Source organism: Heteronotia binoei, chromosome 14 (genome assembly GCF_032191835.1).
Source record: "Heteronotia binoei isolate CCM8104 ecotype False Entrance Well chromosome 14, APGP_CSIRO_Hbin_v1, whole genome shotgun sequence".
NCBI classification, from domain to species: Eukaryota; Metazoa; Chordata; class Lepidosauria; order Squamata; family Gekkonidae; genus Heteronotia; species Heteronotia binoei.
Window position 1 is genome coordinate 61,715,251 of NC_083236.1, and position 24,113 is coordinate 61,739,363.

Genomic DNA, 24,113 nt, shown 5'->3' on the forward strand with positions numbered 1-24,113 from the left:
AGGTCTTTAATAAAATTCAGTGGTTAGTACAGAAAATTTATAATTAAGTTTTGTAACCATATGTTATCAATAAATTGTTAAAACCAATAAAATTCAGTGGCTAAAGCATGTCCAGGGAGACTTTCTTGACTCGGCATTAGGTGAAGGCTATTTTGAAGAGGTAGGTCTTACAGGCCCTGCGGAATTGGTCTAAACATCGCAGGGCCCGTACCTCCTCCGGGAGTTGATTCCACAGCAGTGGGGCTGCAATGGAGAAGGCCCGATCCCGGGTGGTCTTCAATCTGGCCTCCCTTGGCCCAGGGATATTCAGCTGGTTCTTTCCAGCTGACCTCCGCGCTCTCTGGGGTTCATGTGGGGAGAGACGGTCCCACAAGTAGGCAGGTCCTCGGCCATATAGGGCTTTAACTCTATACAAACGCTATACGTTCCTGCTAAAAAAAAAAGCCCCGATCACAAATGCAGGCTAGCAGTGGACAACTGGGAACACTATGCCGCATTAGAGAGAGAGAGAGAGAGAGAGAGAACACATTGGATAAGTCAGAGTTTACCTGGCAGTGATGAAGCTGCCAATTTCTTTGGGCCTCTGAGTGCAGAATGTCAGACCCGCACTTCAGCATCAGATAGTCCAGTGTTTATGAGCTGACTTCAGAACAGATTGTCTAATTATCTGTAAGAGATGAAGACGTACGGGAGGGGTGGGGGGTGGGGAGAATCCTCTTTAAAGTTTTGTCGACTTTCACAAACAGAACAGGAGAATCCTGACAAGCAAGATGTTATTAGCAAGAGCGAAGATTCCGTTTTTGTCAATAAGACATTTGGAAATTGTATTGCTCTTTTTCACTTGCCCCATATCGTCTTGCTGAAATTTTATTCACAGTTTCAAGTACCTTGTTGCAGCTCTGGTCATCCTGCCATTTTTTTTTGTCCATCTCTTTGTACAGTCTGGTAGATGAGCCACTGCCCAGCAGAGGGTCTGTTCAGGGCCCGAATCTCTGTTGCAGAATGATTTTTTTTCTAGATTGTGAAGAATGTGCTCGAACGCATGGTTTTAAGGAAAATAGCACTCTCCACTGAGATTGGATGGTGAGATGGAATATGAGAAATGGGGACTGGGAAAGCTGTGGGAAGTCAGTGTAGAGCAGGGGTGGGGAACCTTTTTTCTGCCAAGGGCCATATGGATATTTATAACATCATTTGTGGGCCATAAAAAATTATCAACTTAAAATATGGTGCTCCACCAAGGAAGAATGATTCAGGCCAGCAGAATTAATGCAAATAATTGATTTTCTATTCGAAGTCATGTGGGGAGAGCCTAAGCTGGCACACACACACACACACAAGGCCCGGCACCCTAGGCAAATGCATAGGTCCAGCAGGAACTCAGTAGCATATTAGAGCTTACAGTAGGCCCTGTGTTGAGGGCCCTGTAAGCTCTTGGAGGATTGGCTACATCAGGGGTGTGTGGTCTAATATGCAAAGGAGTTCCTGCTACAAAAAAAGGCCTGGTAAAGTCTAACCAGAGTCACATTTTGTGGTGAAGATGGCTAAAGGTATAGTACTTCAAGGCCCATTATATCCGCAATACATTTTTTCCTCTGCTCATTCTACTGTCTAGTTGTGCCCTGTTTTGTGACTTGTCTCTCCTTCTCCAGTTTCTTATTATTTCCATTAGTCTTCTCTCTCTTTTTTCTCTTCCCCCTTCCCAGTAAAATGCAGTTTGCTCTCACTTCTGTCATAAACCTTTTCATTTGCCCCACTCTCTGTGCCTTCTGTCTTCAGAATCATAACACAACAACCCACGCTTAATATCTTAACGTCTCTTCCGCCTACTCCAAATCCTACCATGCCATCTGGCTCCCCACTTACCACAGACAGACTGAAACCATCCTGACCAGAGTCAATATACTCTTTGCAAGAGCTCTGTGCGATTCGCACCACCCGTGGTAGGAAATATGGATTCTGTTGGGTGCCACAACTACGAAGAAGGAAGCCGACAACACAAAGGAATGAGCCTTTCATTACAAGCCAGTGTCTTGACCTCTGTTTAGATGAAACAGCAGAGGATGTTCAACCACAGCAAGAAGTTGGAAAAATGATGGGAGATAGTTTGGAGGATGTGCACCCCAGTTTGCTGGAAGATTTCCCAAAACAAAATGGCGGAAACAATGAGAAACACCTGAGCCCGTTTGGCCACCCCTGCGACAGACAGACAGACAGACAGACAGACAGACAGACAGACAGACAGACAGACAGACAGACAGACAGACAGACAGACAGACAGACAGATAGATAGATAGATAGATAGATAGATAGATAGATAGATAGATAGATAGATAGATAGATAGATAGATAGATAGATAGATAGAAAATTCAGGGTTTAAAATATAGATCTGAACAGGCCTCATTTTGGGCAGGAGCTCACAGGAGTGGAACTCCGAAACCTCTAAATTTTATGGTGCTCTTTCTTACCCCACCCCCAAACACTTGCTTCTGGGCTCCACTGTTCAACCCCCCTGTGAGAATTTTGCTGAACTCTAAGATATGCCAAACTTTCTAATACCCCCCCCCCCAAAAAAAAGGGAAAATAAACAAAGCAATATAAAGCAGACAGATGGAAATCTTCATCCCGCCGCTGTGGCCACATGGGAGAAAGTCATTTAAAAAGTATGATGGGAGTCAGGTTTGATTCTGACAAATTCTAATTCAAGAAGAATTTTAAGGTAGATGCTGAGCTGCTATAATTTAATACTCCTTCCGGTGATGACAGCGGTGCGTGACATATGCAAATGAGTTGTGCACCTCCTTTTCTATGAAATAACCCGTGGATTTTAATATTTCAATCGAGTAAATCATCATTGCATTATTAGTTTGGCAACTTGTTCCTTGGTTTCTGTGTCATGATGGTGGAACAGAGATGCCAGTTTTTGAGCACACTGAGTTGAATTCCCCCAAAGCATAGAAGAAGAAGAAGAAGAAGAAGAAGAAGAAGAAGAAGAAGAAGAAGAAGAAGAAGAAGAAGAAGAAGAAGAAGAAGACCGCAGATTTATACCCGCCCTTCTCTCTGAATCAGAGTCTCAGAGTGGTTTACAATCTCCTTTATCTCCTTCCCCCACAACTGACACTCTGTGAGGTGGGTGGGGCTGAGAGAGCTCTCCCAGAAGCTGCCCTTTCAAGGACAACTCCCATGAGAGCTATGGCTGATCCATTGACCCAGCAGATGCAAGTGGAGGAGTGGGGAATCAAACTTGGTTCTCCCAGGTCAGAGTCCGCACACTTAACCACTACACCAAACTGGCTCTCTAGCAAAATTGAATCTCTAGCAAAAATTGAATCTTCACTGTGATGAGAGGCCAAAGCCTTCTCTTCCGGTTTTTTTTTTTTTTTAGATGTCGTGTCAAGTTTGCGGCAAACACGAGGACTCTGGGTAGGATGATGCAGCTATCAAGCAGGGATAAAAGAAAAGGTGTCTGAGCACTGTGAAGATGTTCTGTCACAGCTGGGTCTGCTGATAAATTCACAAGCCCTTTTAGAACTCGAGTCGGCGGTCATTCATCTCCATCCAGAAGCAAGCGTAGAGAGCACGGAACAGAGCTAGTTATCATGCAATGACAGTCGAGGGCAGCAGGCGTATTGGTTGAAAAACGAATACCATCCGGCTGCAGCTCAGAGTTCAAGGGCAGGGCCACATCTAGGGGGCAGAGGGGGCATTTGCCCCAGACATCTCCAGGGGGGTGCTGAATCGGGTGCCCCTCAGGGCAAGAGGGGGGGGGGAGAAAGGACTGCTTTTGCTGCCTCCTATCTTGCAATGAGGGAGCAAAAGCAGCCCCATGCCCCCCCCCTGCATTTAAAGACCTCCAGGGGTGGAATTCTAGCAGGAGCTCCTTTGCATATTAGGCCACACACCCCTGACATAACCAATCCTTCAAGAGAAGAAGAAGAAGAAGAATTGCAGATTTATACCCCTCCCTTCTCTTTGAATCAGAGACTCAGAGCGGCTTACAGTCTCCTATATCTTCTCCCCCCACAACAGACACCCTGTGAGGTAGGTGGGGCTCTCACAGCAGCTGCCCTTTCAAGGATAACCTCTGCCAGAGCTATGGCTGACCCAAGGCCATTCCAGCAGCTGCAAGTGGAGGAGTGGGGAATCAAACCCGGTTCTCCCAGGTAAGAGTCCGCGCATTTAACCACTACACCAGACTGGCTCTTCCAACCACCCTTTCAAGGACAAGCTCTGCCAGAGCTATGGCTGACTCAAGGCTATTCCAGCAGGTGCAAGTGGAAGAGTGGCGAATCAAACCCGGTTCTCCCATATAAGAGTCTGCACACTTAACCACTACACCAAACTGGCTCTCTGTAGACCCTGTCCTAAGAGCCCTGTAAGATCTTGGAGGATTGGCTACATCAGGGGTGTGTGGCCTAATATGCAAAGGAGATCCTGCTAGAATTCCACCCCTGAAGACCTCACCGGCCAGCTGGCCAGCAGAGTCTTTAAAATGGGTGGGGAGTCAGATAGCATGCTTTTGCCCTGTGGCTCCCCCCTCCCTTTAAACACCCTGGTGGGGTGTTTAAATGGGGGGGGGGAGTCAGCTCACCCATGGATCCCCCCATTTTTTTGAGTGGGGGCACCATTTTTTTGTTTTTTCCCCACTCAAAAAAAAATACGTAGATTCGGCCCTGTTCAAGGGTGTGGAACTGGTTTCCCCACAGATTTTGGAAATATGTCTTTTTTGCTCTTCTTAGAATCATGGAGTTGGAAGGGACCTCCAGGGTTATCTAGTTCAACCCCCTGCACAGTGCAGGAAATTCACAACATACATCCCCCCTCCACACACACAGCGACCTCTGTTCCATGCCCAGAAGATGGCCAAAAACCCTCCAGGATCCATAGCCAAAAATTGCTTCTTGACCCCAAAGTGGCAATTGACATTTCCCTGGACATGTCAGAAAAGGCTACAAGAACTAACCACTGATGCAGCTCTTCCAGATCTCCATCTCATGCTCTAAATACAATCTTCTTGATTTTTAATATGCATACTCCAAGTAATTAAGAGCATCCGGCGCTTTTTCGTTGACATTCGTAGCTGGATCGGAAAGCCTGCTTCCAATAATGGAAAGGCCACCTAAATTTTGAATTATTGCCTGATTGACAGAGAAGGCAGCGTTATGACTGAGGGTGATCAAGGCTTGTTCCCAAATTAAAGGATCCTCCGACGACGACGACGCGTGTAAATAAATCAGACTTTGCGTGTGGTTCGCCTCAAGATTGTGGGGGAGATACTAGAAAATCCACACCTGCTTGCTGGAGATGGCTGGGATCTTTCTGCCCTGCGCTGAAGAAAATGTTATTGCCCAAGATGGCGATCTGCTCTGGGGTGGTGATCTGGGATTCCCCACCCAAGAGGTGGACCTGCGTCTGTTCTAGGGTTGCCAATCCCCAGTTGGGGGCAGGGAAACCCCTGGTTTGGAGGGCCCCCCCTCGCTTCAGGGTTATCAGAAGGTGGGGAGGAAAATGTCTGCTGGGCACTTCATTATACCCTATACCGGGGGGGGGGGTGGATTGAGGTAGAGGCATCACATTTGCAGCATAGCATCCAGTGCCTCTCCTCAAAAGAACCCCTAAGTTTCAAAAAGATTGGACCAGGGGGTGCAATTCTATGAGCCCCAAAAGAAGGTGCCCCATCCATCATTATTGCCAGTGGAAGGTATATATTTAAAAGGAGGTTGGCCCCTTTAAATGTGAAAGCCAGAACTCCCCTTAGAGTTCAATCATGCTTGCCACACCCCGGCTCCTGGCTCCACCCTCAAAGTCCCCAGGTATTTCCTGAGTCAGACCAGGCAACCCTATGCCAATCCTCAGTTGGGGGCAGGGGATCCCCTATTTTGGAGGCCCTACCCCCACTTTGGGGTTATCAGAAAGTGGGGGGGAGAGATATCCACTGAGCACTCCATTATACCCTATGGAGACCAACTCCCCATAGAGAATAATGGATAATCAATCCATAGGTATCGGGCTCTGGGGGGTGGGGTGGTTTTTTGAGGCAGAAGCATCAATTTTTCAGCATAGCATTTGGTGCCCCACCTCAAACCTGCCCCCCTTGTCCAAGTTTCAGAAAGATTGGACCAGAGGGTCCAATTCTATGAGCCCCCCCCCCAAGGCAACCCCTCCTGCATTATTTTTCACAGTCACAGAACCTTTATTGGCATAACCCTCCTGCATTATTTCCAACGGAAGGAAGGGATTTAAAAGGACTGTGGTCCTTTTAAATGTGATGGCCAGAACTCCCTTCAGAGTCACACTTGCCACACCCCTGTTCCTGGCTCCACCCCCAAGGTCTCCTGGCTCCACCTCCAAAGTTCCAGATATTTCCTGAGCTGGACTTGGCAATTATAGTCTCTTCTTGTGTTCTTTTCTCCTGCTTCTTTTGCTCCTTCATTTATTTTCTCTTCCTGTAAACACAATAACAGGCAGCAGCCCCACCCACCAGCCCTCCCCCCCCTCTCATCAGGGACCTTCTGAAATTCCACAAGCCCGTTGCCAAAGCTGAAGCCAGCTTCTGAAGTCAGGCAGGTATCAGGACGTTTGACTGTGGAGGGGGTGGCAGCCCAGCAGGGCCTCAGGAGAGCGAGGCCTGCTTGGGCTGGCTGGTTCTCTAGCCTGCCCAAGCAGGCCTCGCTCTCCTGGGGCTTTCCTTTCGTGTGTCAGGTTGCTTTTGGCTGGGGGGGGGGCATAAGCAAATGAGTTATGCTAATGAGCTCCACCACCTATTTTTCTGCGAAATTACCGATGATGATGATGATGAAGAAGAAGATAATGATTGATTAATTGGTGAAATGTCTGAATCGCTGCTGCAGGGCTGTGGGCGATGGACAACAGTAGATAGAAACACAGAAAACCATAAAAATAAAATACGCACAACAGGTTTGAAAGAATCCCATTCTGACTGCTTGGCCAGCTCGTGGGCAGGGAAAGAGGAGGAACAAAACAAATCTGGAGAGCAAGGAGAGGGTGCCAGCCAGAACGGAAACCGTTGCTGTCCTCAACCAAAAGCCTGGCAGAACATCTCTGCCTTATAAGCCCTGTGGAATTGCATAAGATCAGGGCCTTTTTTAAGCAGGAACGCCCAGGAACATAGTTCTGGCTGGATTGGCATCAGGGGATTTGGCCTAATATGCAAATGAGTTCCTGCTGGGCCCCAATAGTATTAGGCAGGAAGTTCTACCAGGTGAGGGCCAGGACCAAAAAGGCCCTCACCTTGGTCAAGGACAGCTGGTTATCTTTGGGACAAGGGATCATCAGCAGATTGCTATCCAAAGAGTGTAATGCTGTCCCAGGGACATACCAGAGGAGAGAATCCTGCAGATATCTTCGTCCCTGACCAGTCATAAGAACATAAGAGAAGCCATGTTGGATCAGGCCAATGGCCCATTCAGTCCAATACTCTGTGTCACAGAAGAACATAAGAGAAGCCATGTTGGATCAGGCCAATGGCCCCTCCAGTCCAACACTCTGTGTCACACAGTGGCCAAAAAAACCCAGGTGCCATCAGGAGGTCCATCATTGGGGCCAGGACACTAGAAGCCCTCCCATCGCTGCCCGCCCCCCCAAGCACCAAGAATACAGAGCATCACTGCTCCAGAGAGTTCCAACAATACACGGTGGCTAATAGCCACTGATGGACCTCTGCTCCATATGCTTATCCAATCCCCTCTTGAAGCTGTCTGTTTGTAGCTGCCACCACCACCTGTGGCAGTGAATTCCATGCGTTAATCACCCTTTGGGTGAAGAAGTACTTCCTTTTATTCATTCTAACCTGACTGCTCTGCAATTTCATTGAATGTCCACGAGTTCTCGTATTGTGAGAAAGGGAGAAAAGTACTTCTTTCTCTGCTTTCTCTATCCCAGGCATAATCTTGTAAACTCAAGGCCTTAAAGGTTAACCCCCAGACCTTGGCTGATGATTGATAAATGGTAGCAGTGTGTGAATTTGAGTCCCCCAAATCCAACAGCTCTGTGCAGTATCTGAGCAAGAAGCAATTATTAAAGGGGACGGGGCTATCCTATCTGCTGAGGTCTCTGCGAATGAGAGCGAGGATCTGAGATGGGAAAAGGTCATGGCTCCCTATAGGTTTTACAGGAGGCAAGCAGAGTAGCAGCATAGAATGGCATGACCCTTCTTGTAACCCTGATTCTGAGAAGAAAAAGAAGAAGAAGAAATTGGATTTATATTCCACCCTCCTCTTGAGAGTCTCAGAGCAGCTTACAATCTCCTTTATCTTCCTCCCCCACAACAAACACCCTGTGAGGTAGGCGGGGCTGAGAGGGCTCTCAAAGCAGCTACCCTTTCAAGGACAACTCCTGCAAGAGCTATGGTTGACCCAAGGCCATTCCAGCAGCTGCAAGTGGAGGAGTGGGGAATCAAACCCGGTTCTCCCAGATAACGGTCCGCACACTTAACCACTACACCAAACTGGCTCTCTAGAGAGAGACGTTGTGTCACTCAGTGCAAATGAGAAATTGACATTGAGAGGGGCATTTGGGTTCAGCAACAACTACTCTCAGGGGTCGTTTTGTAGAAAAATAGGTGGCAGAGCTCATTAGCATAACGCATTAACATATGCCACCCCCCCCCAGCCAAAAGCAACTCGATGCAAGAAAGGAGAGCCCCAGCTGAACGAGGCCTGCTTGGGCTAGCTAGAGATCCAGCCCGGCCAATCAGTCCTCGCTCACCTGGGGCTCGTCTTGGCCATCTGCCCCCCCCCAGTCAAAAGGCCAGCAAGCCACCCGCCGCACAAAATCACATAAGAAGTGGAGAAAGGGTGGTGTGGGGCTTCTCCAGGAGTTACTGAGGGCTGCCGGGGGCGTGGCAAAGCTCCTGGTGGCTGGTTGGCTGCCCGCTCTTCTAATCCAGAGATTGTTATGCAGCTGCACCTACTATACAATGGACAAGGTAGGTAGGTGGGGAGGAAGAGGGCGAACTGTCAGAAAGGTTCAGGAGCTGTGCTCCTGCTGAATATGAAGCCTGGTTATCTGGGCCCTGTGGGACTTGGCTTAGTTTCACAGGGCTTGTGATACTGAGATGTTCCACCAGGCACATGGTTGAAGACAGCAATGGTTAGAGAAATCAGTGGCCTCTTCCCCTTCCCTGAGATCGAGTTTGGTGTAGTGGTTAAGTGTGTGGATTCTAGTCTGAGAGAACCGGGTTCGATCCTCTACTCCTCCACTTGCACCTGTTGAGTGACTCTCTGGGTCAGTCACAGTTCTGGAAAGAGCTACTTTCTCAAGAGCAGTCCTCTCGGAGCTCTCTCAGCCCCACATACCTCACAGGGTGTCTGCTGTGAGGAGAGGAAGGGAAAGGAGATTGTAAGCCACTCTGAGCAGTAAAGGGTGGGGCATAAAGCCAATCTCCTCCTCCTCCTAGAATCATAGAGTTGGATGGGACCTCCAGGGGTCATCTAGTCCAACCCCCTGCGCAATGCTGGAAATTCACAAATACCTTCCCCTAAATTCATAGGGTCCACATTACCGACAGATGGCCATCTAGCCTCCTCCTCCTCCTCCTTCTTCCCTATGTTAAAATCTCCTGTGAGAGGAATGTGGCTTGTATTTCAGCCACCCAACCTACCTTGTGGGACAGACATATGTTGCCATCTAATGTACGTGTTTTGTGGATAGTTTATTAGCTAGCAGGAAATGGAGCAGGATAGAAATCAAATAAACATAAACCTAGACGAGCCTAACCAATCCATCAGCTAGTCAATGCGGGGCCCTAATTGAAATATGACAATTGCGAGTTAAATGGATCTGAGCAAGTGTTCTGGAACTTTGCCTAGCAACCCGCTCTCACTTCCCGGTGGCCTTACTGCTGAATCTTCTCTGTATGGCTACTGAAAATGCAAGCAATGAAATCAGCCTGAGACGCTGATCCAAGGCTCTCTCTGGTTGTGTGAAGATGCTTTAAGCGGGAGGAGATATAATATAGTGGGTTCAACGCATGAAAGAGATGCGGTCGCAGTGAACATAGCTCTTTTTTTGTTTAGGACAACATAGTAGCGGCTGAAAGAGCCCTGCGGCGCAGAGCGGTAAAGCTGCAGTACTGCTGTCGGAGCTCTCTGCTCACGACCTGAGTTCAATCTCGGTGGAAGCTGGGTTCAGGTAGCCGACTCAAGGTGGACTCAGCCTTCCATCCTTCCGAGGTCGGTAAAATGAGTACCCAGCTTGCTTGGGGGGGGGGGGGTGGACTGGGGAAGGCAATGGCAAACCAGCCCATAAAAAAATGTATGCTATGAAAACGTCATGATGAGATGGTACCCCAGAGTCGGAAACGACTGGTGTTTACACAGGGGACTACCTTTTTTAGTAGCGGCTGAACTCTAAGTCTGGAGAACTGGGCTAACGGGGCCAACTATATACAGTTCATAAGAACGTAAGAACATAAGAGAAGCCATGTTGGATCAGGCCAATGACCCATCCAGTCCAACACTCTGTGTCACATTAGAACATAAGAGAAGCCATGTTGGATCAGGCCAATGGCCCATCCAGTCCAACACTCTGTATCACACAGTGGCCAAAATACACACACACACACACACACACACACACTGTGGCTAATAGCCACTGATGGACCTCTGCTCCATATTTTTATCCAATCCCTTCTTGAATCTGGCTATGCTTGTAGCTGCCACCACCTCCTGTGGCAGTGAATTCCGCATGTTAATCACCCTTTGGGTGAAGAAGGACTTCCTTTTATCAGTTTTAACCTGACTGCTCAGCAATTTCATCGAATGCCCACGAGTTCTTATATTGTGAGAAAGGGAGAAAAGGACTTCTTTCTCTACCTTCTCCATCCCATGCATCATCTTGTCAACCTCTCTCATGTCACCCCGCAGTCGACGTTCCTCCAAGCTAAAGAGCCCCAAGCGTTTTAACCTTTCTTCATAGTTCCAGGTTCCCACGCTAGAACACCATTGGGTCATTTGAACCAGCAAGGGGCCTGTGATTGGACCAGGGCAGCAGGGATTTGGATCCTACTGGCCATTGTTCCTGAGGTCCCCAAGCTTAGTACAGACAGCTCCAATGAACCAGGCAGGAACCCTGGCAAAACGTATTGCATGAGTCCACATGCACAACAAGAGGCCTTCAGCTTGTTATTTTTTTTTTAAATAGCAAAGCTTGATTAAAAGACATTCAGCCTGGGTACAGGAATGAAGATTGCTTTCATGCCTCACTAACTTTACTGTTCCATTGAAACGTTATGACTGCGGAGACCATCAAATGTAGGCAGATAACAGAAAGTTTCCTCCAGTATTCTTCCAAAATGCACAACCGGGGCTTGATTCCCACATCCATCACTACTGAACGACGAACCAGTCCTATTTATCTTCCTGTTCCTTTCACGGATACACGAGGAATGTCGCTTTGAACAGTGGACACTTGTGATGTAAGGTGAGATTTAGCCTATCCATTGTAGCAATGGGTGTAAGCGTACGGAAGCAACTGTGTTGTGTTCAGGGGTGGAATTCTTGCAGGAGCTCCTTCGCATATTAGGCCGCACACCCCTGATGTAGCCAATCCCCCAAGAGCTTACAAAAAAGAGCCTTGTAAGCTCTTGGGCGATTGGCTACATCAGGGGTGTGTGGCCTAATATGCAAAGGAGCTCCTGCTAGAATTCCACCCCCTGGTTGTGTTTTGAATTCTTCTGAGAATAATCGTTGGAAGCTCATCGAAGCCAAAGTGAAACGGGAGTTCAAGTGCGATCTCGTCGTGTGATTAACTGCCAAGCTGCGGTGGACAATTATTCTTTTTTGAGCGGTGGACTCTTGTGGAGAAACTCACTTCTTGGGATTGTCTCCCTACCTCTTCTTACTGGAGAAGTCACGTCGACTGCGTGTTGCAAGATTTTGGGCATGGGGGAACAGATGCTCTTGTTCATATTTATATGCATGTCTTTGTACAAGAGAATTTCTACTTTTCATAGACATTGTGTATTAATTTTGTGAGGCTGGTTTTCGGAGAGGCTTTTTTTTGGCTTTGATTTCCTGCTCCAATTTCCGCATTTCTCTCTCTGGGTTGCATAGTCCCCAGTTGCTGGCAGATGATCCCTCAGTTTGGAGGCCCTCCCCCTGCTTCAAGGTCATCAGAAAGCGGGGAAGGGAAAGGAAATGTCTGCTGGGCACTCCACATCCCCATAGGGTATAATGAAGAATCAATCCATGGGTATTGCGGGCTCGTGGGGGGTGTTTTTGAGGGACAGGCATCAAATTTTCAGTATAGCATCTGGTGCCTCTCCACAAAACACCCCCCTCCCAAGTTTCAAAAAGATTGGACCAGGGGTTCCAGTTCTATGAGCCCACAAGGAAGGTGCCCCTATCCATTATTTCCAAATGGAGGGAAGGCATTCTAAAGCAATGTGGTCCCTTTTAGCATGATGGCCAGAACTCCCCCTGAAGTTCCATCATGCTTGCCACAACCTTGTTTCTGGCTCCTCCCCCAAAGTCTCCTGGCTCTACTCCTAACGTCCCCAGATATTTCTTGAGTCAGTCCTGGCAACCCCAACTTCACCTTTGAAGATGTGAAAAAAAAATGTTCATTTTTTAATTGAACATTCAACGTTGTTTTCAGTTTTATTGAAAACATTCTATACACAAAAACGTGAGAAGACCCTGGCTCGATCAGGTCAGTGGCCCATCTAGTACAGCATCCTGTCTCAACACAGTGGTCAACCAGTTCCTCTGGATGTCAGGCAACAAGAGTCCTGCTGGACCAGACCTGTGGTCCATCTAGTCCAGCATCTTGCCTCAACACAGTGGTCAACCAGCTTCTTTGGAGTTCTAACAACAAGAAGTAGAGGCCAAGGCCTTCCCCTGGTGTTTTCTCCTGGCTCTGGTGTTCAGAGATTTACTCCCTCTGAATGTGGAGGTTCCCTTTAGTCACCATGGCTAGAAGACACTGTTGGACCTCTCTGTTAATTTGTCTAATCCTAGTTTAAAGCTTTCTGTGTTCATGGCCAAGAGGGAAGGCAGCATTAAATAGCCCAGTCTCATCAGATCTTAGAAGCTAAGCAGGGTGTCTGCTTGGAAAGGAGACCATCAAGGAAGACTCTGCAGAGGACGGCAAAGAAGAAGAAGATGATGATATTGCCCAAGGCCATTCCAGCAGCTGCAAGTGGAGGAGTGGGGAATCAAACCCAGTTCTCCCAGATAAGAGTTCATGCACTTAAGAAGAAGATGATATTGGCTTTATATCCCGCACTCCACTCCGAAGAGTCTCAGAGCAGCTCACAATCTTCTTTACCTTCTTCCTCCACAACAGACACCCTGTGAGGTGAGTGGGGCTGGAGAGGGCTCTCACAGCAGTTGCCCTTTCAAGGACAACCTCTTCCAGAGCTATGGCTGATCCAAGGCCATGCTAGCAGGTGCAAGTGGAGAAGTGGGGAATCAAACCCGGTTCTCCAGATAAGAGTCCGCGCATTTAATCACTACACCAAACTGGCTCTCAAACCCCCTCTACTTCTCATTTGCCTTGAAAGCCCCTCTTCCTCCCTCGTCCCACATCTATTTTCCTTCCTTCCTCCCTCCCTTCCTTGCAGCTCTCAAACATTTGATGTTTATTTTATGTAGATCTTATGTTAAGCAAGTTTGCCCCCCGCCCCACACTATGACATCATATCCCACTGAGGTTCCTTCCCTCCCTCTCCCCAAAACCCACCTTCCCAAGGATCTGTTTCTAAATTTCAGGAATTTCCCAGCCTGGAGTTGGCAATCCTAAAAACCATTCCAAAGACTGTTCATTTTAAATTGTGAAACAAATCCACAAATGCAGGCGTATGAAAGACTCAGTCATGAGGAAAATCTGGGCAGGAGTAAGGTAAAAACGATTTTTGAGCACGGTGCTTGTGAAGATCAAAACTTCACTCACCCCAGAGATCTCCCCAAACCCATATATGTGGTGATGAACCTACACAATTTGTGAGCTCAGCATGGACGGGACAATTATCAATTTCTGAACTGGTCCAGAGAAAACAGATTTCCTTTCTTTTACAGGCAAAAGAAATAGACTCTCAAAGCATTTAAAGCATAGCGGCTGATTCGTATTCTACTATTGGACTGTGTACACAATTTCTAGACTACCACCCTTCATTGCTGATTACTTTGGCTCTTAATGTAGGATAGCACATTTGTTAGGGTTACAGAAAATCCTAAAAGCTGCCAAGTAGTAGAAGAAGAAGATATTGGATATATACCCCACCCTTTACTCTGAATCTCAGAGTGGCTTACAATCTCCTTTACCTTCCTCCCCCACAACAGACACCCTGTGAGGGAGGTGGGGCTGAGAGAGCTCTCACAGAAGCTGCTCTTTCAAGGACAGCTCTGTGAGAGCTGTGGCCAGGGCTTTTTGTTGTTGTTGCAGGAACTCCTTTGCATATTAGGCCATGCCCCCCTGATGTAGCCAATCCTCCAAGAGCTTACAGGACTCTTAGTACAGGGCCTACTGTAAGCTCCAGGAGGATTGGCTACAGCAGAGGCGTGTGGCCTAATATGCAAAGGAGTTCCTGCTACAAAAAAAAAAGCCCTGGCTATGGCTGATCCAAGGTCATTCCAGCAGCTGCAAGTGGAGGAGGGGGGAATCAAGTCTGCGCACTTAACCACTACACTAAACTGGCTCCCTTCAGCAGTGACCCCCACCTCTCCTCCATGAGCAAAGGCAAGATATCCCCTGAACCTCCAGGGGACAATCCATTCCACTGTGATGACTCTGCAGTTTTATCTAGAACCTGAGGACATCCAATGAAGCTGATGGGCAGTAGGTTCAAGATGGACAAGAGGAAGTACTTCCTTTACACAGAGAGTGGTTGAAATGTGGGATTCACTGCCAGGGGATGGAATGATGGTCATAGGAATAAAGTAAGCAGTGAAGTGGCCAAGTTTGCGGATGACACTAAATTGTTCAGGGTGGTGAGAACCAGAGAGGGTTGAGAGGCACTCCAAAGGGATCTGTTGAGGCTGGGTGAGTGGGCGTCAACGTGGCAAATGAGGTTCAATGTGGCCAAGTGCAAAGTAATGCACATTGGGGCCAAGAATCCCAGCTGCAAATACAAGTTGATGGGGTGTGAACTGGCAGAGACTGACCAAGAGAGAGATCTTGGGGTTGTGGTAGATAACTCACTGAAAATGTCAAGACAGTGTGTGATTCCAATAAAAAAGGCCAGCACCATGCTGGGAATTATTAGGAAGGAAACTGAAAACAAATCAGCCAGTATCATAATGCTCCTGTATAAATCGATGGTGCGGTCTCATTTGGAATACTGTGTGCAATTCTGGTCACCGCACCTCAAAAAAGATATTATAGCATTGGAAAAAGTCCAGAAAAGGGCAACTAGAATGATTAAAGGTTTGGAACACTTTCCCTATGAAGAAAGGTTAAAATGCTTGGGGCTCTTTAGCTTGGAGAAACGTCGACTGCGGGGTGATATGATAGAGGTTGACAAGATTATGCATGGGATGGAGAAAGTAGAGAAAGAAGTCCTTTTCTCCCTTTCTCACAATACAAGAACTCGTGGGCATTTAATGAAATTGCTGAGCAGTCAGGTTAGAACGGATAAAAGGAAGTACTTCTTCACCCAAAGGGTGATTAACATGTGGAACTCACTGCCACAGGAGGTGGTGGCGGCTACAAGCATAGTCAGCTTCAAGAAGGGATTGGATAAAAATATGGAGCAGAGGTCCATCAGTGGCTATTAGCCACTGTGTGTGTGTATTTTGGCCACTGTGTGATACAGAGTGTTGAACTGAATGGGCCATTGGCCTGATCCAACATGGCTTCTCTTATGTTCTTATGTTCTTAAGCAGCTTTCAAAGGGGATTAGATAGATTCATGGAGGATCGATCCGTCAGTGGCTACTAGCTATGGTGGCTGAGGAGAACCTCCTCATTCACTATTCCTCTGAATCCCAGAGCCAGGAGGCAACATCGGGGGAAGGCCTCAGCCTCTATGTCCTGTTCTTGGTCATCCAGAAGAACTGGTTGGTCACTGTGTGGGACAAGATGCTGGACTAGACAGACTATTGGCCTGCTCCAGCTGGGACTCTTCTCATGCCCTGGGAGATGGAACCATGAAAAGATGCTAGCATTGTAAATGAGTTAACTTCAGGGTAACATTTCTTAACGTTAAAGCTATTTCAGAGAGAAAGAACACTTCAGCTAGCTTCGTCGTGCGTACTGACATCCATTCGAAGTGTTGTTGCCGTTAGTCTTGATTGACTCACCGGGTGATTACAGACTGGCGGTTTGGGCCGACTCATAGGCGCCTCTGAAATTGACCCCACAAATCCTTCCACACACAAACATCTGCTGCCCGTCCTCGTCCTGTCCTCACCCCCTACTCACCCCGTCCTTGTCCTGTACTCACTTCGTCCCATACTCAAACGGGGGAGCATGTGGAGGCTTCAGGATGGCTCTTTTTGAGCCGTCCCAATTTGAGACGCCTCCCATCTGCCCAAAAATGCCCGTCTGTTATCATCCATTTTCTGATGTATGATTTGCTGTTAACCTGTGATATGCATATGACATCGGTGTTTTTACACTGGCAGTTTGCGACTCTCTATCACCGCATTGGAAACTCGCCTTTTACATTGCCTAACATTCTCACAGCTGTTTTGCATCGTTGCTGCCCGAAGCATCTACATTTGTTTCAGTGAGATGAGTTTCGGAGCTGCTGCTGCAATGTTTTTCTCTGCACTAGTTTTTCTGCACAGGTATTTCAAACTTGTATTGTAGAAGTTTTCGTGCATTTTGAAAGACTCCTCTGAAAGCCACCACAAGGTGCAGTAATTGGCATGAGAACTGACAGCAATTGAAATTTTTACATATCATTGCTTGCCTCATCTAGTAATTTAAATTTGTATTGTTTTTGCCATGTTGACACGATTTTCAAGCGATCGTATGCATTTAACTAAGCACTGGTATTCCGTCTGCCCTCTGATCAGAGACCACCCCCCCCCCCAATTGAAACTCTTAAATGTAAAAGGAAAATAATTAAATCGGAACAGTGGCAGGCGATTTGAAGACTCTAAAACCCTGGATCAAACTGAATGTAAAAGCACCCAATGGCCCTGTTCACACAGTGTGTTGAGTCGGTGTTAAACTGACCCGGTTCTGTTCCGAATATCTTTGTTCCAGATATTATCGATCAGACTGCCATACTGCAATTCGAATCACTCCGCGGTGAAACCGTCTTCTGCCATCCACACGATGGCACCATGCAGTTTTTCTCCACTTTTATGCCTGTTATGCGCATATGCACACATGCACATAGGTTAAAACATTATGTGGTTATGCAGTTATGTGCATATCGCTAAGTAGTTAAAAAAATGGCGACCGTAAACCGGATGTCTGAGGCTTCTTTTGCTCCGGGACAGCCTTCAGACATCCAGAAGTTGGTCGAGAACTATCCAGATGAAGAAGATGAAGATGAAGATATTGGATTTATATCCCACCCTCCACTCTGAAGAGTCTCAGAGCGGCTCACAATCTCCTTTCCCTTCCTCCCCCACAACAGACACCCTGTGAGGTGGGTGGGGCTAGAGAGGGCTCTCACAGCAGCTGCTCTTTCAAGGACAACCTCTGCCAGGGCTATGGCTGACCCAAGGCCATGCTAGCAGGTGCAAGTGGAGGAGTGGGGAATCAAACACGGTTCTCCTAGATAAGAGTCCGCACACTTAACCACTACACCAAACTGGCTCTTTCAACCACCCTTTCAAGGACAATCTCTGCCAGAGCTATGGCTGACCCAAAGCCATTCCAGCAGCTGCAAGTGGAGGAGTGGGAATCAAACCTGGTTCTCCCAGATAAGAGTCTGCACACTTTACCACTACACCAAACTGGCTCTCCACACCAAACTGGCTCTTCACACCAAACTGGGGAAACCATGAGGTGAAACCAGAGAACTCAAAAACTGCAAAGGAGCAGGTAACAAAATACTCCAGTTCCAAGAAGGGATTGGGGGGTGGGGTTGCTACTACGAGTTAATACTGGGAGGCAGATGTTGCTGTCTGATCAGCCACTTTTAATCCGGTATGAAACAGCAGCGACAACTGATTATACTGTGCGTCTGGACATCCCAAATATGTCTCAGCACTTGCACTTGAATGCCATTGAAGGTTACAGTGATTGTCCCTCTGTTCCAATGAAGAAAAGAAAAGACTCAATTTAGTTCTTCAGTAGCGAACAAGAAGCAAACAAAAATGGCCAGGGGGATATGCAAAGAAGTACAGTTATAATTTCTGGGCACAGCGAGAAGCCTTTAAAGGTGTCTTAAATAAGTACCATATATATGTTTACCACCACAGCCACAGACGTGGGCCTACAAGAACAGGCCTCCGCAGGGATAAAATGAAACGCAGCGGAAGGCTATTGAACGCTATAAATTTTCACAGCAAGCCAGAAGAAAATTATTTAGTGCAGAGTGGAAGCTCCAGTTTCAGCAGACCTCAGAAGCGCAATGTTCTCTGGCCCAGCCTCGAGCTGCTTCTCTTCGAGTCAAATTCACCCCCCCCAAGCAACTTGCAATTGCTCTGCAGAGACCAAAGGCTGCAGGGGGGTGGTCAGTCTGGGATCCATAATAAGTAATTAGAAGTGAATGCAAGAGCGAGGCATGTGTTCGCACGCTTCCAGTCCCACTCAGTCGGGTCTGTTTCCAACCTTCTTTTTCGCTGATTTAGCTCATTTAAATGGCTTACATTTCCTCGCGGCTTCCGAGCGCAGAATGGATTTTTAAAAGCCAGCTTTCGTACCCCAGGAAATCTGAGCATTGTTCGGAGACCGCGGTACTGACAATTACGAGCGGGGGTTGCCAGCTTACCAGAAAACAACACGTCCTTGCCCGCTCCTGTGCCCTTAATGAGGATGAGCGAATATTCCCCTTTTTGTTTCTTTTCGTCTTCGTTTCGATTTAGGAGAACCACTTCGCTTCTCTGGGGGTTTTTGTTGTTATTGTGGGATTTGGAGACGTGTTAGCATTGTCTCTGAGAGTTGTATGTTTTCTGTGTGGTATTTGTATGCAGGGATTTTTTTTTGTTTTAGCAAGAACTCCTTTGCATATTAGGCCACACACCCCTGATGTAGCCAATACTCCTGGAGCTTACAGTAGATCCTGTAAGAAGAGCCCTGTAAGCTCTTGGAGGATTGCCTACATCTGGGGTGTGTGGCCTAATATGCACAGGAGTTCCTGCTACAAAAAAAGCCCTGTTTGTATGAACATATGAAGCTGCCTTATACTGAATCAGACCCTCCTTGATCCATCAAAGTCAGCATTGTCTACTCAGACTGGCAGTGGCTCTCCAAGGTCTCAAGCTGAGGTTTTTCACGCCTATTTCCCTGGACCCTTTTTAGTTGGAGATGCCGGGGATTGAACCTGGGACCTTCTGCTTAACAAGCAGATGCTCTATCACTGAGCCACCATCCCTCCCCATTATGTTCTTATGTATGTGTATTCTACATGCCTTACAGATATCCCTATATGTAATAGCTACACCTTGGGGTTCTAAAAATGCAGGTTATGCAGAAAAATCATTTTAAAAAAAAAGGCAAGAAAACCCTTCCCACATTTTTTAAGCAATGTCTGCCTATGTGCAGACATCAAGGGGAAACGGAATTGGGATTCCTTTGGGGTTTCCACAGCAACCCACAATGATGTCCAACATTGAGTCAAAGTTTTCATGCCTTAGGAGGACTATAGGAGGAGAAATAGGTGGAGATAAGGGAGGGAAACAGAGCAGAGGGCAGTGGAAGGGGGGGTTTAGCAGGGGGATGGGCTTGCTCCTCCCTCTTGTGTTCTTCCCATTTGTAATCTAGAATGCTGATATATTGACACAAAAATAACTGGGGAAAAATGCATACATCTTTTGGGGAAATTTGGTGCACACCAAGATTTTTTGGGGGAAATTTGGTGCACACCAAGATGAACTGGCACGACAGTAAAGAATGATGGGTCGTGAAACTGAAAAGGAGATTTTTGCATCGAAACAGCAGGCACCACAAGAAATTCAAAATCCTAACCAAAAAAAAAGAAAAGAAAAAATCCAATCAACTGACGTCTACACCCAGTAAAATGCTAACTCCATTTAATGCCAATGGGACACAACGCGATCTGGAACATACAAACACGAATAATAGTAAACCACCGATGTCACACCACATGGGGGCACGAGCCATTTCGCCCTGGGCCTGCATTTAGATTGAGATTGTATTGCATTAAACTGATCATTTAGACGGAAGAAGATGGACAGTATGAAAGCATTTGCTGGTATTGGATTGGGGAGGGGAAACGTTAACCCTTTGCTACGTTAATAGCCTCTTCAGTCCCTTGACATCTGAAGATTAATCCTAGTTTTGAGTTCCGGTGAGGTAGCTTTGCGTTAATCCTTTGCTAAATCCTCGTTCCAAACTATAAACTTTGTTCTCCCTTTGATGTATTCTCTTGCCTGCGAATATTAATGAGGGTCAAGCACCCAATTCAGAAAAGTCAGCATTCTTGCTCTTTAAAGAACCTTGTTGGACTCAAGAGAAAACCTGGCCAAAGAGCCTTGAAGCCTGGAGCAGTATCACCGCGCATGGCTGAGACTGGAGCATCCCTTCTGTGGTCTCTTAAAAGAAACTCTTGGGCTTCTGTCAGGTGGGAATTAAAATGGAAAGTTTTTGACATTGTGGCGGGATTTATTTTTGTACACCTTTTGTACCATCAGTAACCCAAACAACTTGTAGTTTTCCGAAACTCATACCTATGACCAAATTAGGTTTTCAGGCTACACAAATAAATTTTATCAGACTCCAAGCTTCTCCACCAGACAGAAGGTTTAAAATATATATAGAAAAGCAAAGCAATTAGTACATTTGCTCATACAGTTCTATAGCCAAGCATAGTTCTACAGACAAGCGTAATTCTGTAGTCAAGCATAGTTCTACAGACAAGCATAATTCTGTAGTCAAACATAGTTCTATAGTCAAGCATAGTTCTACAGACAAGCATAATTCTGTAGTCAAGCATAGTTCTATAGCCAAGCATAGTTCTACAGACAAGCGTAATTCTGTAGTCAAGCATAGTTCTAGAGTCAAGCATAGTTCTACAGACAAGCATAATTCTGTAGTCAAGCATAGTTCTATAGTCAAGCATAATTCTGCAGTCAAGTATAGTTCTACAGACATGCATAATTCTGCAGTCAAGCATAATTCTGTAGTCAAGCATAGTTCTACAGACAAGCATAATTCTGTAGTCAAGCATAGTTCTATAGCCAAGCATAGTTCTACAGACAAGCGTAATTCTGTAGTCAAGCATAGTTCTATAGTCAAGCATAGTTCTACAGACAAGCATAATTCTGCAGTCAAGTATAGTTCTACAGACATGCATAATTCTGCAGTCAAGCATAATTCTGTAGTCAAGCATAGTTCTACAGACAAGCATAATTCTGTAGTCAAGCATAGTTCTATAGTCAAGCATAGTTCTACGGACAAGCGTAATTCTGTAGTCAAGCATAGTTCTATAGTCAAGCATAGTTCTACAGACAAGCGTAATTCTGTAGTCAAGCATAGTTCTATAGTCAAGCATAGTTCTACAGACAAGCATAATTCTGTAGTCAAGCATAGTTCTATAGTCAAGCATAGTTCTACAGACAAGCATAATTCTGTAGTCAAGCATAGTTCTATAGCCAAGCATAGTTCTACAGACAAGCGTAATTCTGTAGTCAAGCATAGTTCTATAGTCAAGCATAGTTCTACAGACAAGCATAATTCTGTAGTCAAGCATAGTTCTATAGTCAAGCATAATTCTGCAGTCAAGTATAGTTCTACAGACATGCATAATTCTGCAGTCAAGCATAATTCTGTAGTCAAGCATAGTTCTACAGACAAGCATAATTCTGTAGTCAAGCATAGTTCTATAGCCAAGCATAGTTCTACAGACAAACGTAATTCTGTAGTCAAGCATAGTTCTATAGTCAAGCATAGTTCTACAGACAAGCATAATTCTGCAGTCAAGTATAGTTCTACAGACATGCATAATTCTGCAGTCAAGCATAATTCTGTAGTCAAGCATAGTTCTACAGACAAGCATAATTCTGTAGTCAAGCATAGTTCTATAGTCAAGCATAGTTCTACAGACAAGCATAATTCTGCAGTCAAGCATAGTTCTATAGTCAAGCATAGTTCTACAGACAAGCATAATTCTGCAGTCAAGCATAGTTCTAGCTAAAGCATTAATTATATGAAAGACTATGTTAGTCTACATTTTTCCAGTTAGAGTCTAAGTCCCAAGTCCCATTTTTTTGGCATGACCAGCATAGAGACAGTCTCCTGTCTCTAGTGCAGATCAGCAACTTCTGCTCAAAATTTCAGGGCTTATAAAGTTTTCTCCCCAGGAAACTGGTATCACAATCTTTATCTTAACTGTTTATATGCGTCATCTACGTTCCAGAACCACCAGCTGCATCAACAGCTAGTCTCTCACATCTGCCAACGGACCAGTTATCTCCGGTTCCTCTCATACCTCAACATCCACAATTATGCTGCCAAATCAATCTATATAAGGCCTCAATTGCCCTCAGATAGCTTTGACCTTTAACCAACTTTTCTAGTAGCTCTCTCAGTTTTAGTGCTTGATTGTGCTGGATAGCTTGGACCCCTTACAGCCAATTCCATAAGAGAACCAACCCCCAGAAGAAATTCTGCCACACATATGAAGCTTCTCCCTTTCTGGGAAAAGGAACAGCCTCTAAAACAGGGGTGTCAACCATCTGGCCTAGGGGCTGAATCAGGCCCCTGGAGGGCTCCTATCAACCCCCCTTTCTCTTGCTTCCTTCTGTGAAACGGCTTGTTTTGCAAGGGTTGCTGAATTGCACAGGAACTACAAAGCAAAATCTCTATTTTCTCCATTGGCTGAGGCTCCTCCCTTGGGGAGGAAGAGCTTGCTTTGCCAGGTTCTCTCAATCACGCAGCAGAGCTACTGGGTAAACACTCTCTTCCTTCTATTGGCTGAGGCTCCTCCCCCTCCTGATCCCCTGGGGAAGGAAGGAAAGAGCCAGAGCTTCCTTTGCCCAGTTCCCTGGATCCCATGGGAGAAATACAAAGAAAGCACCTTTAAGACCAACGAGTGCTAATGTTTTATGCATGTTCTAAGGTTTGGTTTTTTTTAAAAAATCTTTAATTGTGTTTGTGTCCTTTCTAAAGTTTATCTCTCCTATAAAGGTAAAGGTAGTCCCCTGTGCAAGCTCCAGTCATTTTCAACTCTGGGGTGACGTTGCTTTCACAACGTTTTCACGGCAGACTTTTTATGGGGTGGTTTGCCATTGTCTTCCCCAGTCATCTGGGTACTCATTTTAACGACCTTGGAAGGATGGAAGGCTGAGTCAACCTCAGACGGCTACCTGAAACCAGCTTCTGTTGGGATCGAACTCAGGTCGTGAGCAGAGGGCTCTGACGGCAGTACTGCGGCTTTACCACTCTGCGCCACGGGGTATCTCTGCTACCTAATCTTAAATAGGTACACATATAGCCGACCCAACATGGCCCGACCCAACAAGGTGTCATTTATGTCAGATCCGTCCCTCATGACAAATGAGTTTGACACCCCTGCTCTAAAATTTACTAAGAACCAGAGCTCCTCTGTTGTGGCCCCTTACCTGAAAAGCTCCTCTGAAGCTACCTTACCAGGTCAGACTATTTGTTTATCTCCTTGCTCTGGTCTCTGCTTTGAATGGCACCGAATCTCCATGGCCTTGGGCAGATGAAGTTCTTTCCTAACATCTGGTCAGATTGAGATTGTGTATTAATATGGTACATGCAAAAAAAGTTTAAGAAGCCAATCCATTCAAATCCAATGCACAAAGTACTCAAAAAGTTTAGGCATCGTTGTTACAATAGAATAAAAATATTCGAACAAAGGGCGCTTGGCAAAATTTTAAAATATGCCAAAAGGATAAAAAACGGTCAACTTCAAAGTCCCCCCCCCCTTTACAAAATCATCACGGATTCTAGCGGCCGCCAGAAATCTGGCGCAATCATACGTCAATTGGGGATTAGAGCCTGCTAACAATATATTTCTAGTTTTGGAGTCCAAAAGGCCCCAG

General features: G+C 46.3%; 1 non-coding gene and 1 pseudogene across 1 annotated transcript; both read right to left on the reverse strand.

Annotated features, from left to right (window-relative positions):
- Positions 1 to 2,830: 2,830 nt before the first annotated feature.
- LOC132582317 (armadillo repeat-containing protein 10-like) lies at positions 2,831 to 11,906 on the reverse strand (annotated as a pseudogene).
- A 7,481-nt stretch (positions 11,907 to 19,387) lies between these two features.
- On the reverse strand, positions 19,388 to 19,462 carry TRNAN-GUU (transfer RNA asparagine (anticodon GUU)). The gene has a single exon. It is a non-coding gene; the product is annotated as a tRNA-Asn (tRNA).
- Between the last annotated feature and the right edge of the window lie 4,651 nt (positions 19,463 to 24,113).